Here is a 26,625-nt window from a genome sequence, read left to right as displayed (position 1 = left end):
GAGAGAGAGAGAGAGAGAGAGAGAGAGAGAGAGAGAGAGAGAGACTGCTTTTGAATTTAACACCACAGAAAGTTAGAAATCCAGTTTGCTGTACTGAACATGAAGATATCATCTCTTTCCAGAGCCTGTTCAGCTGTATGCTGGGTGGTTAGAATTTCACAGAAAGCATCCTTATGAGACTCAAAGATTCTGAACTCTTTTCCTGCCAAGAATAACAGGGCAAGGCTAGACCTTACTATAAAGCTACAGTCCCAAAGGTAGTGGATGTTACCCTTCATTTCCGCACGAATTTCTTTTTCCTTGTACGCTTCCCCCACAAGCTCCAGCATCATAAGCACCCCTTATGTGTAGTGTTTCCATCTTTGTGGTTGTGACTGCTAAAGTTAGGGAGCAAATTAAAGTTTGTTTCGTTCTTCAAAGAAGAAGGCTTCTTATATTCTTGGTTCAATGGGGCAAAAAATTAAATAAATAAAATAGTCCAGGGTTACTTCCTGATCCTCAGACTCTTCATTGAGAAGTAATAGGCCGTATTATTTATTTGTTTGTTTAATTATGTATGTATACTTCCGTGTGTGTGTGTGTGTGTGTGTGTGTGTGTGCGTGCTTGCACTGGTGTGCATGTGTGCATGCATATATGTGTGATGAGGTAAAGAGTCTGGGTGTCTTCCCTCATCCACTGCTCTCCACCTTAGCTTTTGATTGCAGGTCTCTCGTTGAACCCAGACAGCCATTCTTGATAACTTGCTCTTCTCCAGCAGTGGGGTTACAGATGCGCAGGCACCTTGCCTAGCTCCACAGGTGTGCCTGGATCCAAACTCAGGTCCTCCAGTTTGTGCAGCAGGTATTCTAACAGCAGTGCCATCTGCCTATTCCAGTGCCATCCTGTGAAAACCATCAAGGGAAGAAAGCTTAAAAATGTTCATATATTTATTAGAAACCTTAATACAATTTTAGAGATAGCTCAGACCAAAGAATATATCATTTTTCCTTTTTGTTTGAAAGACGAACTAGACCTTTTTGAGTCCTCTTATTTTAAAAGCCTTATACCATCATGGTTGTTACTTCACCTAAAATGTCAGCTCTGTGCTTTTAGTTGGGATATACATACATACATACATACATACATACATACATACATACATACATACATACGTACATAAATGCATACATACACATCTATCTCCAGGTGATTTTTGAAGCATTGCTAAGAGTGAGGCCTTTGTTTTTTATACTCTTAGGAAGTTTACTATGTAGGCTACAGAGAGTGATGCTGAATTGCTGGAGCCATGTAGCTTTTGGCCTTAAGTACCAGGCAGTCTTTATGTGTCAATATAGTTCGTGGCAATGCCACAATGTCTAACGAATACAATTCTTGAACTCCGCTGGAAAGAGTGCACAAACTGGATAGCATACTTACAAAGTCTCCCTGAGTATAAATGGGCAATTGGAACTGATTTAGACATCTATTTTGCCAAATGTAGGTGATGATAACAACAAGACAAGTACCTCACTTCAGTAAGATATCTTGGTCACAGTTTATTTAAAGAAAACTAGGAGCAAGGGGCTAATAGAATACATCCCCTTTAAATTCCTTTCCTTTCTGTTCAGAGATACAGAATTAGATAATCAAATATGGAGTTTTGTTTAGATATTCTGTTTTGTGTAGAAATATTGTATACCCTTGAAAAGCCCAGCCTCCCTTATCATCAATTTTACTTCCAATTTACAGATCTTAATTTCTGTTATTCCCCTTAATCATCTACTATAATATCCATTGATCTAGTTTTGGTCCTATCCATATATATGCATATACAATAAACATATATGTATGTTATATACAACACACAAGATAATTATATATACAACTAGTAACACACACATATATCTATACACGTACATATTATACATACATACATACATACATACACAGAAAGGTAATACTTTGCACATTATTGAAGTGCTCCATTAGTTCAAAACTATCCTGTGCTATTCTCGATTCTTCAATAGGAAAAAAACATATCCAACTATGTTGGCAGAAGTAATTTCTTTCTCCTAAAAGCATGATCAATGAAGTCATTTTGCAGACAAAGAGCTCATGACCAATTTCTTTCAAGCTTCAAATCAAGTTTGACAGCATGAAGAATTTTTATATAGCAAATGAAAAATTTTCGTTTGAACTTTTCAACCAGTGTCACAGCCATTGTCTGCTTCTATGTACATTCACACCAAACTCCCTGGTAACATCTGTAGAGACTGACTGAGCTAGAGCATTGTGCAGTGCTTCTGTGTATGACACACCAAACTCCCAGGTAACATTGGGGGAGACCAACTGAGCCAGAGCATTGTGCAGACAGCTGCCATTGGAGAGAGAACACAGCTCGCTGAGTCCTTGAGAACACCCACCTGCAGCATTCTGCTTCCTGGTAATTGGAAGTGTAGATGATATGGTCCAATATAAAAATCAGAGCACACACTCACGCTCCCTAAGTTATTGGCTTTGTTGATCAAACCACATGATGCTTGGTTGCTATATCTTGGGTTAATAGGATCCAGAGGAACCTACATGTGTAATTAGAGATGTTTTGAAACATCTGAACTGAAATTATAGTTTGAAGAGGCCCAGAGAGTGGTATTTCTCCCTCCCTTCCTTCCCCCTCTCTCCCTCTCCTGCATCTCTCTTCTGTACTCTCTCTGCAGGTGTTAAATTTTTCAAGGACAGAAGTGTTCAACATGGGCAAACATGACTAATAATTGTGAGCTGTTTGTTTGCAAACAGCCAAGTGTTGGCAGTGCGGCACTCTTTACGTTCGAGAAGTGCTGTGGGTTTTGGACTGGGGAGATTTTCCTTACACACCCAGGTCTTTCTCTTAACACATTTTCTTCAGAATTTCAACATTTTATCTGTGACTAGTTAACACTCTACCAAACTTCCCGTGTCTAATGGTTTATTTACTTGACTATGTGATAATAATTTATAACCAGGGCTAAAGCCTGCTTGGGTGATGGTGTTCACCACCCAGGCAGTGCATTCTGTCCACTCCTCTTCTTTTAATTTTTTACATTTATTTACTTATTTATTTATTTATTTATTTATTTATTTATTGTGTGTGCACGTGCGCACGCATGTGTGCATGCAGCTTATTCACATGTACATGCCATTGCGTGCGTATGTGAATCAGTGGGCCGACTGTCCATTCTCTCCCAGCACTACATGGGACCCAAGGATTGAACCCAGGACAACAGGCTTGGTAGCAAGTGTGTAAATTCATGGAGTATTTCGCTGCCTCATGCTTTTCTTCTTATATTTTGAGTTCTTATTTAACTCTCCATTTTTGCTTCTGGAGGCTAATTCTATGAAGGGTAAAGTACCCCAAGTCCTCTTGTTGTTTATCCATGCTCTCTGACAACATGGTGTCTCACATATAGGTGTTTTGGAAATACATGTAATAAATATGTATGTATATATATTTCACCATTTCCTCAGCGTATCTTAATATTACAAATATTCAAAAGTTTTAAGATGTGATACGTAGCATAATTTTTCATTACCCAATCCTTCTTACCTAATCATGCAACAAACACACTTGTTAAATAAGCATTTTAAATTGAATTCTTTAATAATTATTTATGAGTTCAATTAATAGTGAAATGATAGTATTAGTTATGATGGACTTAATATATTCTGAGCATAAAGAATAGAGCAATACAGACTTTGTTGATACCCCATGAGCCCTTACCCTTGGGAGGAATGGAATGGGAAGGTGGCTGGGGGAAGCGAGAGGGGAGGAGGGATGGGAGGGAGAACGGTGGTTGGACTGTAAAATGAAAATAAAAAGAATGGAGCAATAGTTTTAGCTACTGTAATTACCCTAAAGGGAAAAAGAACCTAGACGCCCTGAAGGACAAAGGACAAAGCTATTTCATATCTTGAGAGGATCCATGTGTTTTGTTTGTTTTGTTTTATTTTGTTTTTTGATTCTGGTGCCATATTAGAAGGTTTTACTTTTTTTTGGGGTGTGAATTGTTTGATCATTTTTTTTTAAGTATTTCAAGACTCTTTTCCTGAACCTTGAAATCAAACATACAATGACGATAATGACTAGATTATGTAAATTCTTCCTTAAGGAGCTGATCTTTCTGTTTGCTCAGCAGGATATTCGCTTTCAGAGCCCTGGGTTTGAGATCACTGGTGAGTCTTTGTAAGTTCTCATCTTGTAAAGCTGCTACTAAATCAAGGGGTAATTGTCCACCTTCTTCTCAGTGCTTTACCACAAAGTCACTCAGTTTATGACTGACCAGCTCTAAGTGATACTCCTTTAAGTTACAGAATTCTGTGAACTTTCTGTGATTTGTATATTTAGTGATTCATACTTAGAATTTTATATTTTCATTATCAGCAATTTTCAGTTAACTGACTGTTTAGTGGCCTTCTATTATTTGTGTTTGTATTTTACCCTTTGAAAGACAGCCCATGTATTTATAAGTATCCCTTATATGTATATGCCTTGAGGCTGTGAAAATGGCAAATATAACTAGGAATTTTCACTTTTTTATGAGTACATACTTTTTATCGGCCATCTCAATTTCATTTTTCGTTGTATGTGCTGTTTACAAGGACACTTTCAAAAGCGCTGGATTACCAGCATCCCATTCTGGAATTTCGATATTCTTGACTTATATCCCATCATCAGTAGTAGCTGAAGCTTTGGGACCAACCCTAACCCCAAGTCACCCTAATTGGTCAAAATCATCTACACAGACAAAACATATCTTTCAGAGAAAATCTTGCATTTTGGGAGATAAGGAATGGACTAACTCATTTGCTAGTTTTCCAAAAGACTGGATGTATAGTGAAACGGAGGGTAGGGATTCAGGAAAGACACTCGGAAAGCAGAAGGACAAGCATCTGCTGTTTATCCCCAAGACTGATGGGTTCAGCTCTACTGCAAGAGTGAGTACTGATTAACTCATTAAACAGCTCCCACTGAGATTCCTCAATGCAATTTTGGGTTGAACTGATGTTCGGAGACTTAAAATCTCATTGTAGAAGCTTATCATTGTAAATCACTGATGAAATGTTTAGAGATCTCAGAAAAGCTCACTTATTCATATAGTAGAAAGGAAATGCTAACATTCTCAAAGTCTCTTAGTATACAGGCGGTAGTATAAAGCTTTTTTGCTTAGTTGTCTAAATGTTAATTAAGCTAATAAATGTGTGTTAAAGTGGCATGTTTTATTAGTAAGAACCTCGGTTGGCTGTGCTTGTATCTGTGCCCAATATTGAAGGATTATGCTGCTCAGTTTCACTTCACCCAGGAAACATATCCAGTGTGTGTTCTAATAGCAAAGCTAATGCATGAATCTGCAGTTATAAGAAGGAATGAAAACTTTGCTCCAAAGTGATTTATTGTGTAAATTAAAATGAGAATCTGGCACCTAAGGGCACATGCCACACTGTTTTAGAACCACAGGTGCCTGAGCTCCAGTCTGAAGTTTCCTATGCAGACCTTAGCGTTGGTGAGAGACCAGCTTCAAGTGCCATTTTAAACATGAGTGTGGCTACCAAGTTTCTGGCACCTTGCTTGTGACGTTTAGCTGATGTTCAATGGATTGTATATATGTTGTAGAGCGTAGCTATCTAGCATGCAGCTCAACACCGGTTCCATTAGCCAATATTTGTTACATCAGAAAGAAAACTATTTTTTCCAACAGAGAGTAGTAGTCTTCATTAGATAGCCAGGGGGGCGGCATTAAAGTATCTTCAGTGGATCCCAGAAGGCTGCTTAAACATGATTATGTGCTTATGGAGACGTAAGTCACAAGCAATGCCACACCAGTTTGGAATTATGATTAATAGGGTGGTATTTATTTAAAGGGGAAAAACTTGCAGATCACAGCCCTCTGTGCAACCAGGAAGGGAGTCTAGTCTGCGGAGCAGGAAGTGAGAGAGAGAGCGGAGAGGGAAGTCGCCGCTTTTTTAAAGGGAGAGAGACCACGCCCCAATGGGCTGGTATCTCAGCAGCTATAGGCTGGAGGAGCAGGAGGACCTCCCACAACATGCTTAAAATTAGTCTTCTCTGTATATGTGGACTTGTCATTGTAGGGGTGTGTGTGTGTGCGTGTGTATGTGTGCATGCATGCATGTGTGCGTGTGTGCATCGAGGTCAGAGGTTGGCATTGGTATCTTTCTCAATCAATTACTGTCCACCTTCACTTTTAAAATATGTTCCCTATTTAGTGAAATTGCAGTTCCACAGTTGAGTAGACTGGCTGGCCAGCAAACCTCAGGTTTACTTCCCATCTCTGCTCCTTCAGTGTTGGTGTTCCAGATATGTTCATCCCTACCTGGCCTTTCTGTGGGTGCTGTATATCTAACTTCAGGTTCTCATCTTCATGTGACAAGCCCTTTACTTACTGAGCTATCTTACCAGCTCCTAACATCTTCTAAGTGTGATAGAGATAGGTTTGTCAATGTTGTTTAATAGAGATAGGGTTGTCAATATTATTTAATAGACATAGTTATTGTTATAGCTAATGTTATTTAAACAGATACTGTATAATTTGATCATGAGCTAAAGCTTTGAAAATAGTCTGAAATAAGTAGTGGTATCTTCCATGGAAAATGTTAAGCAAGTCATAGGTATTTACTATAATTATATAGTTATATATTCATATAATATGTAATACGTATTTTTCTTTGAACATTCAATAGATGTATACAATGTGTCTTGGTCATATCCATCCCTCACTCTCCCACCACCAACTTTCTCCAGGACCCACCATTGCATCTTTCTCAACTTTATATCCTCCTTTTATAGTTTTTAATACTTTCTTATTTTCTTAACCCATTGAGGCCATTCAAATGTATACAAACATGGGGTTATCTAGTGTAGTGTGGGGAACTTCCCAGGGGACACAGTCCTCAGGAGAAGTCACTCTTTCTCCCCCAGCAGCTGCCAACTGCTGATAGCTTCTCACCTAGGGATGGGGTCTCAGGAGCCCCTTCCCACAGTCTTCTGCAATTTTGAATGGATTTGAAGTTGTGCAGGGCTTGTATAGGTAACTCCTGCTGTGATAGATACTTTAACATTGACTATTCTTGCATCTCATCTCTTAGAACCTAAGTATCATCTCTGAGTACTACTGACTACTTTTGGTGCCAAAATCTGGGTAGAGAAATATGATCTGGTGTGTGTGAACTGAACAATGCCTACTGCACAGCATTTTCGGGAAGGCTTGAAGATGTCTCTGTACCACATCAATACAACCAACTGAAAGATGATGAGAGTAGATCAGTTCAGCTCATATGAAATGACAGAATTGTTGTCCTTTCTGTGCCAATTAAAAGAAGGGGATAGCCACAGAAAACCTTTGCTAAGTCTAAGGGTGATGTAGCCTATGAATATTCTGCTTATTTCCATCTTCTAAGAATAGGACCATTTTTCTGAAGTGTTTTCAAGTGAACAGATATTGCAATAAATTTACACTGACTGTTCATTATTCAGCAATTGGATGCAAAAGCAAATTGTGTCACGATACGGCTGCTACAATGATGTCCTTTCTTGCCCTTCCTCTATACTCACCTGAGGCCCACTTTCTGAAATTAATATTTCCCTCTCTTCTTTAAAGAATACCAACACATTATTGTTTTGCTATCATTCTAAACATTTTATGTAGTTTTCTTTTTTTAATTAAATTTATTTATTTATTAAGGATTTCTGCTTCCTCCCCGCCATCGCCTCCCATTTCCCTCCCCCTCCCCCGATCAAGTCCCCCTCCCTCATCAGCTCGAAGAGCAATCAGGGTTCCCTGACCTGTGGGAAGTCCAAGGACCACCCACCTCCATCCAGGTCTAGTAAGGTGAGCATCCAAACTGCCTAGGCTCCCACAAAGCCAGTAGGTGCAGTAGGATCAAAAACCCGTTGCCATTGTTCTTGAGTTCACAGTAGTCCTCATTGTCCGCTATGTTCAGCAAGTCCGGTTTTATCCCATGCTTTTTCAGACCCAGGCCAGCTGGCCTTGGTGAGTTCCCAGTAGAACATCCCCATTGTCTCAGTGTGTGGGTGCACCCCTCGCAGTCCTGAGTTCCTTGCTAGTGCTCCCTCTCCTTCTGCTCCTGATTTGGACCTTGAGATTTCTGTCCGGTGCTTCAATGTGGGTCTCTGTCTCTGTCTCCTTTCATCACCTGATGAAGGTTAATATTCAGGAGGATGCCTATATGTTTGTCTTTGGATTCACCTTCTTATTTAGCTTCTCTAGGATCGCGAATTATAAGCTCAATGTCCTTTATTTATGGCTAGAAACCAAATATGAGTGAGTACATCCCATGTTCCTCTTTTTGGGTCTGGCTTACCTCACTCAGGATAGTGTTTTCTATTTCCATCCATTTGTATGCAAAATTCAAGAAGTCTTTGTTTTTTACTGCTGAGTAATACTCTAATATGTATATATTCCATACTTTCTTCATCCATTCTTCCATTGAAGGGCATCTAGGTTGTTTCCAGGTTCTGGCTATTACGAACAATGCTGCTATGAACATAGTTGAGCATATACTTTTGTTGTATGATAGGGCCTCTCTTGGGTATATTCCCAAGAGTGGTATTGCTGGGTCCAGGGATAGGTTGATCCCGAATTTCCTGAGAAACTGCCACACTGCTGTAGTTTTCTATAGTGTAAAAAATCCATTTTTGTGAGCTTCCCTTTAAGTTGTCAAGTGCCACAGAATTCTAAGTGAAATGCCTGCACATTGAGGTCAAATCTTTTCAGAACCTACCAGCTTTGAGAAATCAGGTCTGGCTTTCTATTTTTGAAATGATTTTTAGTGGCATTGGGTTTTCTTCTTTGAAAAATTTTCACACTTCCTCTGAAGTTTTTTTGCCACCAGCCAGTAGATGTTAGCATGGAATAAAGGCGTGGGACTGGACTTCATGTACTTGTAAAAGAGAGGATTTACAACTCTAATACTTAATTGCCTGCTAAACGCCTGTTTCCAATTTCCACAGTTATTCTAAAGAAAATATAATCATTTATAGAATCATCCTCTCAGAAAGATATTTTCCAGGTACCACTCACTGTGTGCCTGAGTAAGAATTTGAATACATTTTTTTTCTCAGTGTTTCTCAGTGGTCACCATTTAAATCATCACCAAATCACAAATATAGATATATGGATTCCCAATTCAAAAATAGTAATAAAAATAAAAGTACATATTTTAACATATTTCATAGCATATTTAATGAAATATTCTTAAATACAAATGTCCTTACATAGTAGAAGGTAGTCCTCCTTTGGTTATAATTTTAAGAATGAACACATGGGGCTGTATTATGTTAAAAAAATAAAAGAACATTGGCTTTTGCATTGAACAAAATGTTGAACAATGTGTTTTTTTTACCTGTAAGTTTGTCTTCTACTTTAAATTTTTGTTTGTGCTATGAGATGAGAAGAGGTTTGTTTTGTTTCCTATGGAATCCTGTTGTTCTGCCTCTTGTATTTGGGACTACTAGATTTCCACCATTTAATTACCTTCAGATTAGTTGACAAAACAGATATAGTTCTATTCTTGGATTCCATTCATGTCTGTTTATCAACATAAGTTAACCACGGTAATGATATCTTTCATTGGCTAAGGTTGACACATAGCTAAATTTCACTTTAAATATTACATGGTACTTGGTTTTTAAATGCCATTGTCATTTTGTCCAGTCACATCACTTACATATAAATACTATTCCCCAATTTAGTATAGCTGTTCTATTTTCCTTAAGAACTTTACTACAAAATATGTAACTATCTGAAGGTTTTAATAGACCGTTACTACCATCATCAAGATATTCCTGCCCAGATTTTTGACATTAAGACTGGGCAGTGTGCATGTGTTATAGATCAATGGTAGATTACTGTCCTATACTGTAGCATGGGCATGGATGAATCTTAGATTCAGTCAGAGAGGTAGGGGTCCTTTTCTGAGTACCTAGAATATACCATCCTGCTATTTCGTCTTAGTAATCTTTTTCAATTTCTCTCAAAGCTTAACTGGTAAGGTGTTGTTATTTTTGAGGGGGTCAATGGAAAGTAGAAACGTGGGAAGATTAAGTAACTTCACTAGTCACAAATTAGTGTGGTGTTTTCTGGAACCGGATCCAATCGCAACTGTTTCAGATCTTCCATGTTCTTATTCTTGACAGCTATTTAAAAGTAAGACACGCATACATTTATGTGGAAGGTACTTAGTGTACCTCATTAGAAGGGTTTCTGTTTGAGTGTGTGTATATGTGTGAAGTTTGAATATTTAGCAATAAAAATATGCAAAATCCCCAACAAAAGCTACATTTCTTCACGGATGAATGGGCAGGAGGCTAATTCTAACTTGGGCCATGTTCTTCTATGAGTGCATTTGTTTGTTTCAAATAAAAAAATATTTTCCACATTGTCTCAGGCCTCGTAGGGGATAGGAAGACACTGAGCCCTGAGTGTTGCCAAGCAAACCCAAGCTCCTAACTAAAAGCAGAAAATCTGGACTCGGAGCATCCTTGAGAACATGGACACCTGCTGAACTGCATAGACTTCACTTAGTGTATGTCAGCAAAAGACTGGTGACAGCCCCTCGTGCTGCACAGATTCTGAGAGTGCTATCCTGTCAAGCTATGTCTAGGAGCTGGCACCTGAGGGCTTTTTTTTTCTTTTCTTTTTTCACCTGGAGAAAATCATTGAGAGAGAAGTTTGAGGACTGAGCGAAAAAAACAGACAGAAATTTTATTATATCATTCTACACCAAATCTTCTCAGAAAACCAAATATCCTCCTTCTGAAAAATAATGATTGTGGACCAAGTGGTTGGGCAGCTCACAGTTGCTCATGTCTGGTGCTCATGACACACTGATACACATACATGCTTGAGTTAGATTTGCATATTGTTTTCATCTTCAGATAAGTGATACAAGATTGTTTGCCTAATGACTGAAACAACCACTATACACATCACAAAAGCTATTACTTCCACTTACCAAGAGACACACTCAGTTCAATAAACTGCTAACAATATAAACAGCTGCCTTTCAAGTGTATTCTACATTTTAAATCGCCATTTTTCCTTAATATTAGTGAGAGACTAATGTGCTTAGTTATAAATTCAGATTTTCTTATTCTGTTCCAACTCTCATTTTTCTATTAATTCTCCATCCTCTGATAATTTGATGTTTGCCGATGTCTCTGTCCATGGCAAGAGTGTAAATTCTTGGACTTTTATAATAAGCAACCTAGTAAATTTTTATTTATTTGTTGGTCTTTAGTCAACACAGATCCCTTCAACCATGTGCTTTAGGTAGTTCTTATTGCTTATACTTATCAGAGTCATCTTCAAGGGAAGAGTGGAATTACTCATGAGGGGAGCATTATTTTGATTGCTGTTTTGTAATACAATGAAGTAATTGAAAATAAGAGCAGTAGACGTGGAATGAGAAACCCTTTGTTGATTTCTGCACTAGCTATGTAGCTCTGGCACAAAAGGGGGTCTTGTGTGATTTTTTTGAGTCAATCAACGAATGTTGCATAAAGTTATAAAAGAAAAAAAGAGGTCTTCCCATGAGCTGATAGAGACTTGCTTCAGGAAAAATACAAAGGCTCCTCTGAAAGAAACGGAATTTTTTTTTCACAAAGAAGAGGGAGGAGATGGGTGATATCATAGAAATAAAGACCGTCATGGGCTCTAAGTCTGCATGAGCTGACCTGGGAGATGCAACTCAATTAAAGCGACTCGGGCTCAGAATTGGGATTTCTGTGGAAGCTGCTTGTCTGGTTTTGACAAAGCTCCTTCTGACTTATGTAGACAGAGATCCCCGTCCCTACCCAGACAACTGTGCAGCTCCTACCTCCACCGTGCAACTCGTGGAAGTGTCTATGACTTTTCCCGGCTTTCACTTTCTTGTCTGTCCTTGCTCACATATGTTAGACAAGCAGGACTTCAATATTTCTTACCTAAGATTTAAGAGATCTTGTTTGCCCCAGTCCATCGTTTCCCAGGACACTTAACACAGATAATAATGGATGTGGTCAAATCTAGAGCCTGGCTTTCCAGCTCATGTCTACTGTTTAGACGAACCTTTCAGTGAAACTGTGAGACCCCTCAGTGTGCTACAACAGAGGGAAAGACTCCTTACTGCAGCCAGATGGAGCCGTTGAACTGTGACGTGATTACAGGATGTCATGTGATTTATTTATCATTACATTAAAGCCTCACCAAAAGGCTTGAGAAAACACTTCAAAATTGCCTCACTGGGGGCTGTTCTGGCCCGTGTTTGGAGAGAGACCCTCTCCCAGTAGGGTCTTCTTATAGCCCAATGTAACAATTTTGGCACTGAACAAAATGCTCTATTTGGCTATTATTGAATGCAGTTTCATTCATTATTTTATAAAAAGATCCTTATTCCCTTAATTTAATTTTGGAGATGAGAACTATAAAAGTAGACATTTGAGTAGAATAAAATCAGATGTTCTTAAATTAAAAATGTAGAACGACCATCCCTAATCCCCAAATATAAATCCAAATTTGAAACCTTTTGAGTGCCAACAGGATTTTACAAGAGGAGACTTTCACAGCTGAAAGCATACAACAAGCTGCAGTCAAAACAGGCATACTCAACTGAGGAAAGCTGGGAGAGAGGCGGCCCTCGCAGGGAGGAGCATACATACCAATAGCCTGTCAGGCAGTCAGCCCTGAAAACATATATACAAGTAACATTATAGCGACTCAACTTTTATAGTTCTTATCTCCAAAATTAAATTAAAGGAATGAGGATCTTTTTATAAAATAATGAATGAAACTGCATTCAATATATATATATATATATATGTGTGTGTGTGTGTGTGTGTGTGTATGTGTGTGTTATGCATGTATGTATGAATGTATATCAATATACATATATGCACATAACAACAATTAATGAAAAGGAGAGCAAGGAAGTTATAAGGGGGGACTTGAAGGGAGAAAATGGAGGGGGAAAGCATTGTAATTAAATTACAGTCTCAAAAAAAAAAAAAGAAAAACCCAAAACAAAACAAAAGAAAGGAAGTACAAATGGCTCTAAACACCCCACCATCACCACTATAAAACTAAACAAACAAGCAAGAGAGGCACACTCAGAATGCTGCATAAAGTGACTTTCAGGTTATGTGTGTAAGTTGTCTATGAAATGAATGAATTTTATGTTTAGACTTAGGTCTCATACAATACATATACATAAAATGTCATATTTGGAAAAAATATGGAATCAGAATCACCAAAGTATTCCAGATACTGCAGCTGTGCTTATTTTTAGAGGTGAAAGTCCTCACTGGCCTCTGTCCCATTCCATTGGCACCTGTCCCTCTAGGGGTGTGTTTCCAATCAAATGATTCATTTCTGCATGCTTGCTTTCTTTTTTCTCCTGCTCTTTATTTTTTCTCCCAGCATAACACATCTTATATTATTTGGGAATTCCACATATTGCACCCTGGTCATACTTTCTTCCCATCCCTCCCCTCCCACAAAAAAAAGAAGAAAGAAAAAAATTGTGTTGCATGTAGTCATTGGAGTAGTATCAATGCCTGCAGACTCGCAACTGAGAAAGCAAGAAGGTAAAGGCTTCTGTGACAACCTCCCAAACAAGAAGAAACTGTCCAGGCAGGAATCTAGTGAAGAGAGTTCTTAAAAATTGTGGCAAAGACGCAGAAGTGTAGCCCTCCATAAGTGACAATACACGCAGTGTAGCCCTTCATAACCGACAACGTATTTTCAAATGGCAAAGCCTTGATCCTTTGGACAAACTGACATTGGTTTGAGGACAAATTCTTCACACGGACCTGTTCTCAGGAGTCCAGTCACTCTGGGACATGCAGGAGAATGTTTGCTAAAGTGTTCCTCTGTAAAGAGTGCCAAGGAAATTTTATGAAGACTAATATTTTGGTAACTTGCCCTAAGCAAATGTCTGTTTTACTTAACCAAAATATCAACTATGTTGAAAGCAATATAGGAAAAGTAAATACCACAGAATCTTGGGCTTTGTTTAAAAGAAGCTTGTTTAACAGCAATTATGACATGGAGTACACATAGCCACGGACCTAAAAAAGACAATGTTAGGTTGACACTTCCACTTGTTAATCATTTCCTGTTTGGTCTTTTACCTTTGGGCACTGACATATTGATAGCATGTGACTGAGTGTCTCCTACTTGTCAGACATGGCACCAGAGACAGAGGCTATGAGTTGAGGGAGGGGATGTTGCATTGGGCACGTGGTAGGGGTCTTGGGAAGAATGTAGAGACTTGAGTAAATCCCAGTTAAAGTATGAGACAGAGTAACTGCAGAAAATATCACTAGAGAAAGTAGATTGCAGACACGCAGGACTCACAAACTACGATATCATTCATTCATTCACTTTTGCTGGGACTAATATCTGAGAATGTTATATTAATGCTGACATATCATATCTCATAGGCTTTTATTCTGCATAGGGAATCTGGTTTTATAGACAATAAACAGATTCACAATGCAATGTCAAGCAGTGGTGAAGTGCTGTGCAGAAAGACAAAGCTGGGGAAGCATGGGGAAAAGTGGGCTTTTTAGATGGAGACCCTACTGAAATAGGAAAAAGTACTATTTTTTTTTTTGGTGTTTTGAGACAAGGTTTCTCTTCTCTGTGTGTATCTCACACTGTAGACCAGGCTGGCCTCGAACTCACAGATATCCACCTGCCTCTGACTCTCTAAGTACTGGGATTAAAGGCGTGCGCCACCACCATCCAGCTAAGGAAAAAAAAGAGTCCTTTAAGCATGTTGTAGACATCAGAAATAGAAAAGGCAGCAGCTGATTGAGCAGGGAGGTACTGAAAGGCATGACTTCTGAGAGGCCGTTGCACAAAATGGGTAGAAGATGACACAGATTATACTCCATATGGTAGAATACCTAGAAACTTCTCAGGAACCCAACTGTGCAAATTGAGTCAGCTGTAAAGTCATGTACCAGCTGCTGTACTGACACCGAAGCAAGGCTGGAGCGAAGTAGCCAGGTAGGAAGCCATTGCGGAAGTGTGGGGAATAGATGCGTTTGTAAGGAATATTCTCCGGAAATGGTTAGAAGTGACCACAGTTGTGATTCTTTTAGAAAATGCCCAATGTGAAAAGTAGCCTAGTGTGCAGAAAGCCAATATCAGCGATTGTTGAGGCTGAATTTTGGAGGAGACCAAGCTGGGGATATTAGGGAGCCACCATAAGAGCTGGTACAGAGTGGCATGGGTGAATTCCTACATTAGCCAGCCTCACTTCTTTCAAGGCTGGTGCAGCAGAGCTGTTTTCATCCCTCAAGTACTTGCTGTACTCCAGCCATTTCCAGCCACCAAATATCGGAAGTGGGGTGCATGACCACTAATCCTTTTGTCTTTGGTGATAGCCCTAAGGAGCACATACTAAGAATGCAAAATCACAGGCTGAATTCTGAGTTCCTGTTTGCACTACCGCTGTTCTAGAAGCCTGTGTGGCACCCATCCCCATCTGCTGTAGGAATATAAGATACGGTAACTCTTGGTCATTGATAAACCATCTCCTTTGCAGGTTGTTTGCTTCCTTGGGAGAAAGTCCTAGTTATCACTCAGTTCTTCCAGTTGGCATGTGATCATTGGCAGGGATATCCTTAGGAGGTCATTGCAGTAATTCATCTGAGAGATGTGTGTGTCTAAAACAAGATGATGACTCTATAGCTTGGAAGACAAGACAGTTTTCCGGAGGGATGGCCCAACCTCTTGTTCTTTTAGATAGACTATGGGGGAATTATAAAGGCATCTGAAAATTATGAAATCTGGTAAATGTGGGTAGCGCATTTCTTTCCCACGGCATTAAAGGCAGCTGTCAGGCCCAGGCACACAGCTTCTTCACGTGAATGTTCAGTCTTAACCTACTGTCAGGTTATGTACTACCTGACAAGAGCCCTGAAGATCTCTTCCATCACAGGGTTATTATAGCTGACACTTCTGCCACAACAATGCACCATGTGGGGTGAACTTGATATGGCTTTACTCCATACATGTCAAACCTTGGCGGTAATAATTTACTGAAAAGGTGAACATTTGGCACCAAGCATTAGAAGAGAATAAAACCTACAGTAGCCTAGTGTCTGATAATAAAGAGGATTTGGAATATGTCTTACAGGGTTTCATGGGCTATGAAGGGTTTCATAGGATACATATCCTTGAACGCTGGAAATATGGAGACAGCTTATCAAATCAACACTTATGTGCTTTGAAACTTTAAACTGTTAGCTTGACAAGTTCCCATTGGTTCTACTGACTATAAGCAGCTAATTACATTGCTTTGTTTCTGTTGTTCAGCTCTTGTTGTGTAGGCACAAGGGCCAAAAGAATACTCACTTTCTCGGGAGTAAGGTCCCAGCCATTTATTCCACTTTTTTAGTTTCTGGGTGTGAAGTTTTCTTATCGCATGGGTTTGTTCTTCTAATTCAGTGGTGATATTTTATCATATCTATAATGGTCCCTTGCATGTTACACGTTAGAAGAATCAGCCTTGTGCAAACTTGGAGAGGAGTAATATTATTCGGTCAAGGAAGTGCCCCAACATGTGTGAAATGAGGCGCAGTGCTTCCAGAACCGTAGGGAAGATGATGTTACTCGGTGTGCATGGCTGTCTGAGACAATGCACACAAATCACAGAAACTGTTATCGTGTCTACAATAAATTTGCATTTTGTGCAGAAAATCTTCAAGCACACTGAAACAGTTGCCAGAAAGCATTGGGAAGGCACAGGTCAACACAAAGGGAGACATTATGGACTGGAAATGAATAGGACAAAAGGAGGCAATCAATAGCTCCCAGATATAAATGTGTTAAGTGCTTGGCTGCTTGCTATCAAAGTCTGACCATGGTACCAGCCTCTCCTGGGCCTCATGAGTGCACCTGCTCCCTCCTGCCTGTTGCTTTGATTGGAAAGTAGTTTTCCATGGAGATCTGCAATGTTTGTTGATTTTCAATGATCAAAACAGGTTCTCAAAACACACAAGTACGGGAAAAATGGTGTTTGTTGCAAGACTTCTTAGTGCTTTTGATATGCTAATATTCATTGTGATATGCTAATGTGGATTAGGACTCTCCATGAAAGATAATTAATATGCAATGTTAATGAAACTTATTTGATTGAAAATCCTTGTTTTTTTTTTTTCTTTTTCTTTTTTTAAAGAGAAACATCTGTTACCATCACAGGCCATTATTATAGTGTTCCAATAGATTACAGCTTGCAGATGTTGTCTGTTACATCAAATAAAATTCCTTACACCTTGACCAGCTAATTTTGCCTTATTTAAACATGTTCATCTTATACTCAGAGTCCGCTTAGTTAACCTGAATACAGGCCTAGCAATGAAGGAACACAGTGGCTTCAGATTCTAGAGCCGTGCTTTTATATTTTGTACTCATATGCATATAAGAAGGGGTGTGGGAAGAGTACCATATTCTGGAAAGGAAGAAGATGCTATGATTCTTTTTTTTTTCTCATTTTTTTTTATTGAGAAAAAAAAATTTCCGCCTCCTCCCAGTCTCCCAGTCCTCCCGCCCTCCCCCCCCTTTTTTCCCCCTCCCTCTCAAGTCTGAAGAGCAGTCAGGGTTCCCTGCCCTGTGGAAAGTCCAAAGTCCTCCCCCCTCCATCCTGGTCTAGGAAGGTGAACATCCAAACTGGCTAGGCCCCCACAAAGCCAGAACAAGAAGTAGAATCAAAACCCATGCCATTGTCCTTGGCTTCTCAGCAACCCTCATTGTCCGCCATATTCAGAGAGTCCTGGTTTATCCCCTGCTTTTTCAGTCACAATCCAGCTGGCCTTGGTGAGCTCCTAATAGATCAGCCCCACTGTCTCCGTGGGTGGGTGCACCCCTCTTGGTCCTGACTTCCTTGCTCATCTTCTCCCTCCTTCTGTTCCTCATTGGGACTTTGGGAGCTGAGTCTTAAAGAATCACATCAGGCAGTTTGAGAGGGAGGCCCAACATCTTAACCATGTGACCTAGGAAGCACTTGTACTGATGTCAGGGCACGGAGACAGGGATGCAGCTGTGAAGTGGATTCCAGCAAATGGACAAACTTCCTCACAGATTGCATTCCAACGAAGGTAATAAACAAAAGCCCACAGACTTTGCCTCCTGAAATAGAGGACCACAGGAAGAAAAACTGGAATAGGGTTGCATAACCTGTCATGCTGGTTTACCTTGGACCTTACCTTAATCCCTTTTGGGCAGGATGACTGTGAAGCTGCCTCCTTTGTTCCCCAGAAGCTATAGAATGATTTGTGGTGAGGACCCCTTGGAAGGGGAGCAAAGCAGGATGGGAAGAGGTGTACTACAGAAGCAGAGGAGTTAGTCCTGTTTTAAAGGAAACTTATCAGGGCAACTTCAAGTTAGCAACGATGAGGCTGAGCCAGAGTTTTAATGTGGACCAGTTTCAGTGGAAAATAAGGACCACCCATTTTGTTTTGACCCTATTAGCCCTTTCAAAACACTTGGCCAAATTTGTTGTTATTTAACGATCAGTCTTCTTATTGGGTTGACTTTTCATCATATTTCTGATACATTTCTTATGACATTTTAAAGACCATGAGAGAATTTATAATTATAATAGAGTTTTATGACAAGATGCTTCAAGTATTAGTTTAAAGAATTTAAGCATGTGAGTAAAATTGTATAACTATGTATTGGACATAATTATTAGCATTATGCTTACACATAGCAAGCATGCAATAACTTGTGTTTTAATGCATTAGTCCAACCTTTTGCAAAAAGACTTAATGTTATTTATCTCTAAAACCTCATTAAGAAAAATTTGATCATTACATGTAACTTAATGTCTATGATCATACAAACTAGTTATGTATTTCTTAAGAAAACATACCTTTGTTGTGTTAGTTGCTTTCATTAATATTATTTCTTTAATAATCTACTTTGGTGCCGATGTTAGGTCATTTGTTAGGTGATCTATGAAATCTTAATAAGCAGTAAGATAATTTGTGCGTTGTGTCCAGTAACTGGAGAGATAGAGTTATGCTCTATTATCTATTCATTGAGAAGAAAAGCCTTAAACCTCCTTTTTAATATAGTCATGCTAAGTTAATTTTTATTCATTTATTCATTAGGCAGAGCCATGACTTGAGTGGAAAAGAAGGTAAGTGTATAGTTCCTTGTTTCCAGGAGTTGAGTTTGTGTAGGGAAGTAATTTTCTCGGAAGAAAATCCAAAAAAGTATTGAGTCTTTTAGATAGACACTTCTCCCCATTGTGTAGACAATGTATAGAAGTTTGCTCAGGTTACCTTTATTTCTTTTTTTTTTTTTACTTTTATCTGCATTTATTTCATGTTGAATTTATTCCCGTGCCATAAGTTTTTGTTTCTTCAGTTTCTTCTGGGATATCTTTTTCTTCTGTGCAACCTCCTCTTCTGGCTTTGGAACAATCTGTTCCTTTTCAGTGAGGATCATCTCAATGTGGCAGGGGGAGCTCATGTATGGGTTAATCCGGTCATGAGCTCTGTAAGTTCGTCGGCGCATCTTAGGTGCTTTGTTCACCTGGATGTGCTCAATGACCAGAGAGTCCACATCTAAACCCTTCAGTTCAGCATTGCTCTCTGCATTTTTCAGCATGTGAAGCAAAAATTCTGCACTCTTTTTTGGCCACCGACCCTGTGTCCAGCCCCACTGTTTGGCCTGAGCGCACCTACTGACTCCACCATTGTACCGTCGGAATGGCACACACTGCTTCTTCAAAGTGACATCTTTCAGATACTTGGTGGCTTTTCGGATATGCATACCCTTGATGGCTTGGGCCGTTTCCCGGGTGTTCTTAAAGTGAACCCGAAGGTTTGATCCTCTCGATTTGCATGATTTTGTGGGGTTTTCTGGGTCAAGAGAGTAGCGAACCATCTTCACGAGTCACCTCTGGCCGCTAACAGGAAGAGCAGGTTACCTTTATTTCATAGCTTATTAGGACACACTAAAGATTTTGAAGAGGCAGATATGACTGTTTTGGACTTCTTTAGTTATATACAGTCTGTGCTAACAACTAACAGGAGAGAGTGAACAGCTAGGAAGCCATTGTGGTCATCATGGGACTGTAGGATCCTAGAGGATTAATAGAAAGATGCCTTGAGTATAAGGGATGTTCCAAAAGAAGAATAAAAACTCAAGTAGAGATTTTATAAGGAGAAAAAACAGCAAGAGAAGTGGAAGTGTACCCAAGGACATGATTTAGGTCAGTGGTTCTCAACCTGTGGGTTGCCACCCCTTGGGGTTTGAATGACCCTTTCATTTCACAAGGGTCACCCAAGACCCCTGGAAAGCATAGCTATTTATATTATAGTCTGTAACACTATCAAAATAACAGTTACAAAGTAGCAATAAAAATAATTTTATGGTTGGGGGTCACCATAACATGAGGAATTGTATTAGGGTGTTGCAGTGTTAGGAAGGTTGAGAGCTATTCAGGTCCATATGTGGAAGCTGTCTGTCTTCCACTGTGTTAAAACTCTGTGGGTTTCACATATTGAGGGAATGTTCTCAGAATGGAACCCAAATGCCTCCCCAACTTCAACATGGAGGTCTTCACTTCACGCACCCCAAATGTTATTTCTCCACTTTGAAAACTTGAAGGGTTTGTAGTTTTTATTTTTTTATTTTTTTTGGTTTTTCGAGACAGGGTTTCTCTGTGGCTTTGGAGCCTGTCCTGGAACTAGCTCTGTAGACCAGGCTGGTCTCGAACTCACAGAGATCCGCCTGCCTCTGCCTCCCGAGTGCTGGGATTAAAGGCGTGCGCCACCATCGCCCGGCTGTAGTTTTTAAATTAGATGTGAAGTGGAATAAATAATGATAGTGCACTGGCTCTCTGGACCTGGGCTGATTGCCCTGCCACCCAAGGGCTTTAATAAAGGAGCCGGAAGTCACTGGTCAAACATATATTTGCATATTCCTGAATTCAACAGCCTTGTGCCTGCCACATGGAGAGACTGTCTTCACAACCTATGTGTAGCACTGACACTGGATCATGATGGAAGGTTTCTGAGCACAGCGATGATTTAATAATTCAGACTACGGAAGTGGCAGTGGGGTACTATACACATTAGAACTATATTTGTCATGTTCCCTGAGTAGTTTGTCTTCCAAGATTAACTAATTAGAAATGCCATTATATCAGAAGCATATATCTAATTTTATTGAATTCTTAATTCATTGAAAATAAAAATCAATCCTGATTAGTGTTAAATATGTACCCTAATGGATAAGTTGTCATTCTTAGCGTAAGTGAGGTGAACTATAATTTTCCTTTTGTTTACAAAGCTATTACTTAGCCAGCTTTCTTTTCTGTAGTAGCACATGACTAATCTTTGAAAGTAGTAACTAAAACAGACACAAAATTTTGCCTGTGTCACATCTCATCTCAGTGAGGACCTCGTGGCATCTCTTGACATGTCATCATTTAGGGAATGTACACTGTTTCTGGTTCATCTACATTCGAGTTACTGAGAGCTTTTCTTTAAGACCTGCTGCTCATGTGGGAAACTCTGAGCCCTCTCAGGGATATAACTGACAGTGGTAACTATGGTTTTCTGTGGAGCAGGAAGATTAATTGTATTCAGGACCCATCATAAAGTTGATATGAATGCTGAGTTATACAGCTGTTGAGACTGCAGCTCTGATCAAGCTACGACTTGGGTCGGATTTCCTTCCCAAATCTGTTCCCCTGTATTTACAATGGGAATAAAATGAAGACCTCCAGAGATGGTGTGGATTCCTAGGGCCCCTGCAGAGTGCTCACAGTCAACAGGGCAAAGGCTGTCGTCACTATTATCAGCATGAGGTTTCTTAGTGCTCCTTCTCGTTACCTGGATTCCACCTAACTGCACTCTAATAGTAACTCTGGCCTCTACCTAGGATGCAATCATAAATATGATGCAGTATAAAGATCTGAAAATACAGAAAGCATCCCCAAGTTTTAAAAGCTTAAAATTCTTTACAAGAAACCCATCACAAATTCTATTGCCTCTATAACAACTGTCTGCAGTTCACAGTGCCCAATAGTTTATCAACATCCTGTAGTCACTTTTCTAAGTACACACAGCTATAAAACACTTCCTCCATTGCATTCAGCAATGCGTAGGGAAAATACAGATAAAAAGGGTATTTATGAGAGCCACATTTGCCAATTAATTTAAGTGAGGGTGAGCCAGAATAATCAGTGCAGCAGGTGCTGTGAAGAAAGCTCAAGGTAGGGAGAGGTGTACGAGAGAGGTAAGGGGTGAGAACTAGCAAATAACTAGAGGTTTCTGAGGATAGCATGCGTTTTTAATTTTATATCTCCATACTTTGTGTGCATCTGTCTGCGTGAGTATTCATGTTGGCCCTTGTGCACGTGCAAGCGTGAATTAATGTGTATGCATAATTGTGGAGGCTAGAAGAGAGCAGCTAATACAGTCCTCAGGAACTCCATCCACCTCTTCGGAGTCAGAGAATCTCACTGGGCTAGAGCTCTCTGATTGGACTGGACAGCCCAGCGAACTTCAAGTAGTCTCCTGTATATATGTTCCTCTCCCCCTCAGTGATGGGGTTCTAATCTCACACCACCATAACAGCAGTTTTCTGTAAAGCCTGGGGAACAAACTCAGGTCTATGTGCTTGCAAAGCAAATATTTTATTGATTGAAAACCCCGTACACTCATCTAATAACAGGCAATTTTAATTTCCAGTTTTCTTTGGCTGCCTGACAATTGATACATCTAGGGATTATTTGCATATATAAGAAATGGATCTGAACTGATGAGGACAATATATTATTCAGCTAGTTTGTAAAATCAACATTGCAAAGACTATAACTGTATAAACAAATGATGTATACTAAGTTTTTAGAACTCTACATGCATTGTGATGAATTAGAGAGAATAAAGAAAATGGGTTTACTTGACATAAAATCACGGGAGAGAGATAAGTGATCTTGGTACTTCCTTTTACTTTATTTGATTTTTTTAAGATTCTTGTTTTTAATTAAAATCTTGTTTTTCCCCCACTCCTTTCTAACTCACCCTTTCTTCCATCTTTGATATAACATTAGTAAATGATAAATACAGGATTATGACTTTATTTTTAACTTTAAAACCATCCTAGTGTGTTTGGACTGATATTGAGGTCCTTAATCCATTTGGACTTGATTTTTGTGCATGGTGATAGATATGGGTCTATTTTCATTCTTCTGCAGATTGACATCCAGTTTTGCAACACAATTTGTTGAAGATGCTCTCTTTTTTCCATTGTATACTTTTAGCTCCTTTATCGAAAATCAGGTGTTCATATGTTTGTGGGTTAAAGTCAGGGTCTTCTATTCGATTCCATTGGTCGACTTCTCTGTTTTTATGCCAATACCAAGCTGTTTTCAATACTGTAGCTCTGTAATAGAGTTTGAAGTCAGGGATGGTAATGCCTCCAGTCAATCCTTTATTGTAACTCAGGACTGCGAGGGGTACACCCACACACTGAGACAATGGGGATGTTCTATCCGGAATTCACCAAGGCCAGCTGGCCTGGGTCTGAAAAAGCATGGGATAAAACCGGACTTACATAGCGGACAATGAGGACTACTGAGAACTCAAGAACAATGGCAATGGGTTTTTGATCCTACTGCACATACTGGCTTTGGGGAGCCTAGGCAGTTTGGATGCTCAACTTACTAAACCTGGATGGAGGTGGGCGGTACTTGGACTTCCCACAGGTCAGGGAACCCTGATTGCTCTTCAAGCTGATGAGGGAGAGGGACTTGTTCGGGGGAGGGGGAGGGAAATGGGAGGCGGTGGCGGGGAGGAGGCAGAAATCCTTAATAAATAAATAAATTAAAAAAAACCATCCTAGTGATATAGAAACTAATGTCAATTACTAAGGCCATTTTGGTGAAGTTGATTGTTATGATAAACACAAGAGCTGCTCTAGGCTAGTGAAGTCCCTCCAGTATTAGGCTAAATAAAACCTGATATGTGGTAAAAAAACGATCTCTCTTCTGTCTTGCTTTCTCGTAGAAGCTGACTGTTCATCCTAACAGTTTATCTATCAACTTGTATTACCTCATTGGATTCTTCTTTCAAAACTCCAGTACCTCTGAAAAGGGTAGTGTTTTCAATAGTTTTTAATAGTCAGCACACAAAGCATTTAATGAGATTCACTTAGAAAAGACAAGCGACACAGTGCAGATACTGACTGGCATGGAGCATGGACTAAATGAAGACTAGAGAAAGAAAGTGCCCAGCTCATATGTGAATGTCTGGAGGGGCCCTATATCACGGAAAGCAGGAATCTTTAGAGAAGTGGGAGTTGAGCCGCACTGGCACCTGAGATTTTTGAAAACCAGCCTTTCGCTTTAGAACAACTGGAGCCATGACAAATACTCTCACAAGCTGTATAGAAAACCACACGTTGATGGGATTCATTCCTGTTGTCTTTGAAACATCATCAGTAAAGGTGGACTTCAGTGAACTGAATAGAAAGCAAATGGCGGTTAAAGCACTTCTGTGACTCCACAGTTTGCCGGAATTGCACTTCCATGTCAGTATTTTAGAGAGCTCTGTCTAAGATCAACGATCAAATACTAAGATACACAGAAGATAATTAGTGAAAAAGTCAAGGTTGCGTTCATTGTGAATAGGCACAAAAGGGTCCACAAAGAAAATATTATTAATAAGAACATAGTGGGTGCAGCTTGACCTAAGAACAAACAAAATGGAATGAATTTGGTACATAATTTGTTCAGAACCTTCTCTGACATTGTTACTTTATCTGCTCTCAGTAGCAACTCACTAGTGGAGGCTTCTACAGTTAGTTACCTGAATGTAGATTTTTGTTTGTTCTACAAATTATTCAATTATGAGAAATAAACTACAGATCTTTCATATGCTTTGAATGGTTATAAATTTACTTGTGGATTTTTGTAAACGATATATTAAAGAAAATGTAATCTTTCTTTCAAAATGTGACTTGAGGTAATTAAGATTAGTATTTCACCGTAGGATATTGTGTATATTGTGTGAAGGTGATACCCTTTTTTTAATTGGCATATTTCAAATGCATGTTTTTTGAGATTTATAATATAATTATATTTCTTCCTTCCTCTTTCTCTCTCCAAAGCATTTCATAAACCTTCCTCAACTCCTTCAAATTCATGGCCTGTTTTTTCATTAATTGTTGTTGCATGCATACATGTATAATATACCCAATAAGTATGATCCATCTACAAAACGTATCCTGCACTGAAAGTTCAGGGAACGTTGTAAAAGAGGCCATGGAAAGATTTAAGAGCCAGGGGATAGAAGAGCTGGCTGTGACATTGTGTGTCCTGCCATCTAAGAAGCGACACTCATAGAGTCTTACCAGCGTGAGCACCCAACCGTGAGCAGAATAAGGATGACATCAGTGGACATTCTAAATTGGGTGGGGATAAGTCCATGAAGCCTCAAGGCTACACAAAGAACTAAAGACAACCAATCAAAGCTGGGAGCAGGAGAGGTGGTCCTCCCCAGGGAAAAGTATACCAATTGGTTTTCCAGGGCCAAATGGTCAGCCCTGAAAACAGGTCTCTTTTTCAAACTTTAGTCCTAGTGGCTAGTGTACTGGCTGGCATACAATTTGCACTTTCTCAGAATACATTAAATCAGATGGTTCTTTAATACCGATAATTATTTATAGTAATAGCATTAAATCTTCAAAATATTTGCAAGAATTCTTTGAGAATTTTATATACTTTATTTTGATCATCTTCTCTCCCAGCTCCTTCCCTTAATTTCTCTTAGACTCACTCAGCCTATATCTGTGTTTGAAAGCATTAAGTGCTCACTTATCACTTTATGCCTTAAGAATAGGTGCTTTCCAAAGGATAGCCAGTCTATAGTCCATGACTCTGGAGAAGCTGGGTAACAAGGAGAACCCTAAAAACATGGAACCCCCTAGGAAGGGGAAACAGACAAGCTCTCCTGAGAAAGTTGGGAGTGTAGGAGGGGCAGGGAGAAGGAAGGGTGGAAGGGGAGGGGGAGAAGAAAAGGGAAGGGGGGAGGAGAACATGAGGGAACTGGATGAACAGGATAGGGGAAGGACAGAGAGAGGGAGCAAGGAAAGAGATAACTTGTTTGAGGGAGCCATTATGGGGCTACTGAAAAACCTGATACTATGGAAATTGCCAGGCATATTTTCTCAGGAGATCTTGTCTACAGTGGGGAGGGCCTCTGTCCTGCCTCATGGTGATGTGCCAGACTTTGTCGACTCCCCATGTTGGAAGCCTTACCCTCTCTGAGGAGTGGATGGGGGTAGGGTGGGGGAAGGTGGGAGAAAGTGGGAGGAGCAGAGGGAGAGGGAACTGGGATTGGTATGTAAAATGGCAAAGAATGTTATAAAAAATGTTTCTAGAGATAAAAATAATTTTTCTGCCTTTCTGAATAAACAAACAAACAAACAGAGAATAGGTGCTTTCAATTTTAAAGCATAAAACCATATTTAATGTTGGGAAGCTTTATTCCCCAAAGTCACTCTGGCATGATGGCATGTAGCATGAATGGCTGTCTGCCCTCCTGTCCTAGGTCCTTGAATACT

The 26,625-nt window shown here is 39.6% G+C and overlaps 1 protein-coding gene and 1 pseudogene across 1 annotated transcript in view; one reads left to right on the top strand and one right to left on the bottom strand.

Annotated features, from left to right (window-relative positions):
• Kcnh5 (potassium voltage-gated channel subfamily H member 5) overlaps positions 1–26,625 on the top strand; it is a 314,460-nt gene that overhangs the window by 141,888 nt on the left and 145,947 nt on the right. The gene's annotated exons all lie outside the window — the stretch shown is intronic.
• Positions 19,352–19,969, bottom strand: LOC101984886 (annotated as a pseudogene).

This window comes from Microtus ochrogaster, chromosome 1, assembly GCF_000317375.1.
Source record: "Microtus ochrogaster isolate Prairie Vole_2 chromosome 1, MicOch1.0, whole genome shotgun sequence".
Lineage (NCBI taxonomy): Eukaryota > Metazoa > Chordata > Mammalia > Rodentia > Cricetidae > Microtus > Microtus ochrogaster.
This window is presented reverse-complemented; position numbering and strand designations above follow the sequence as displayed.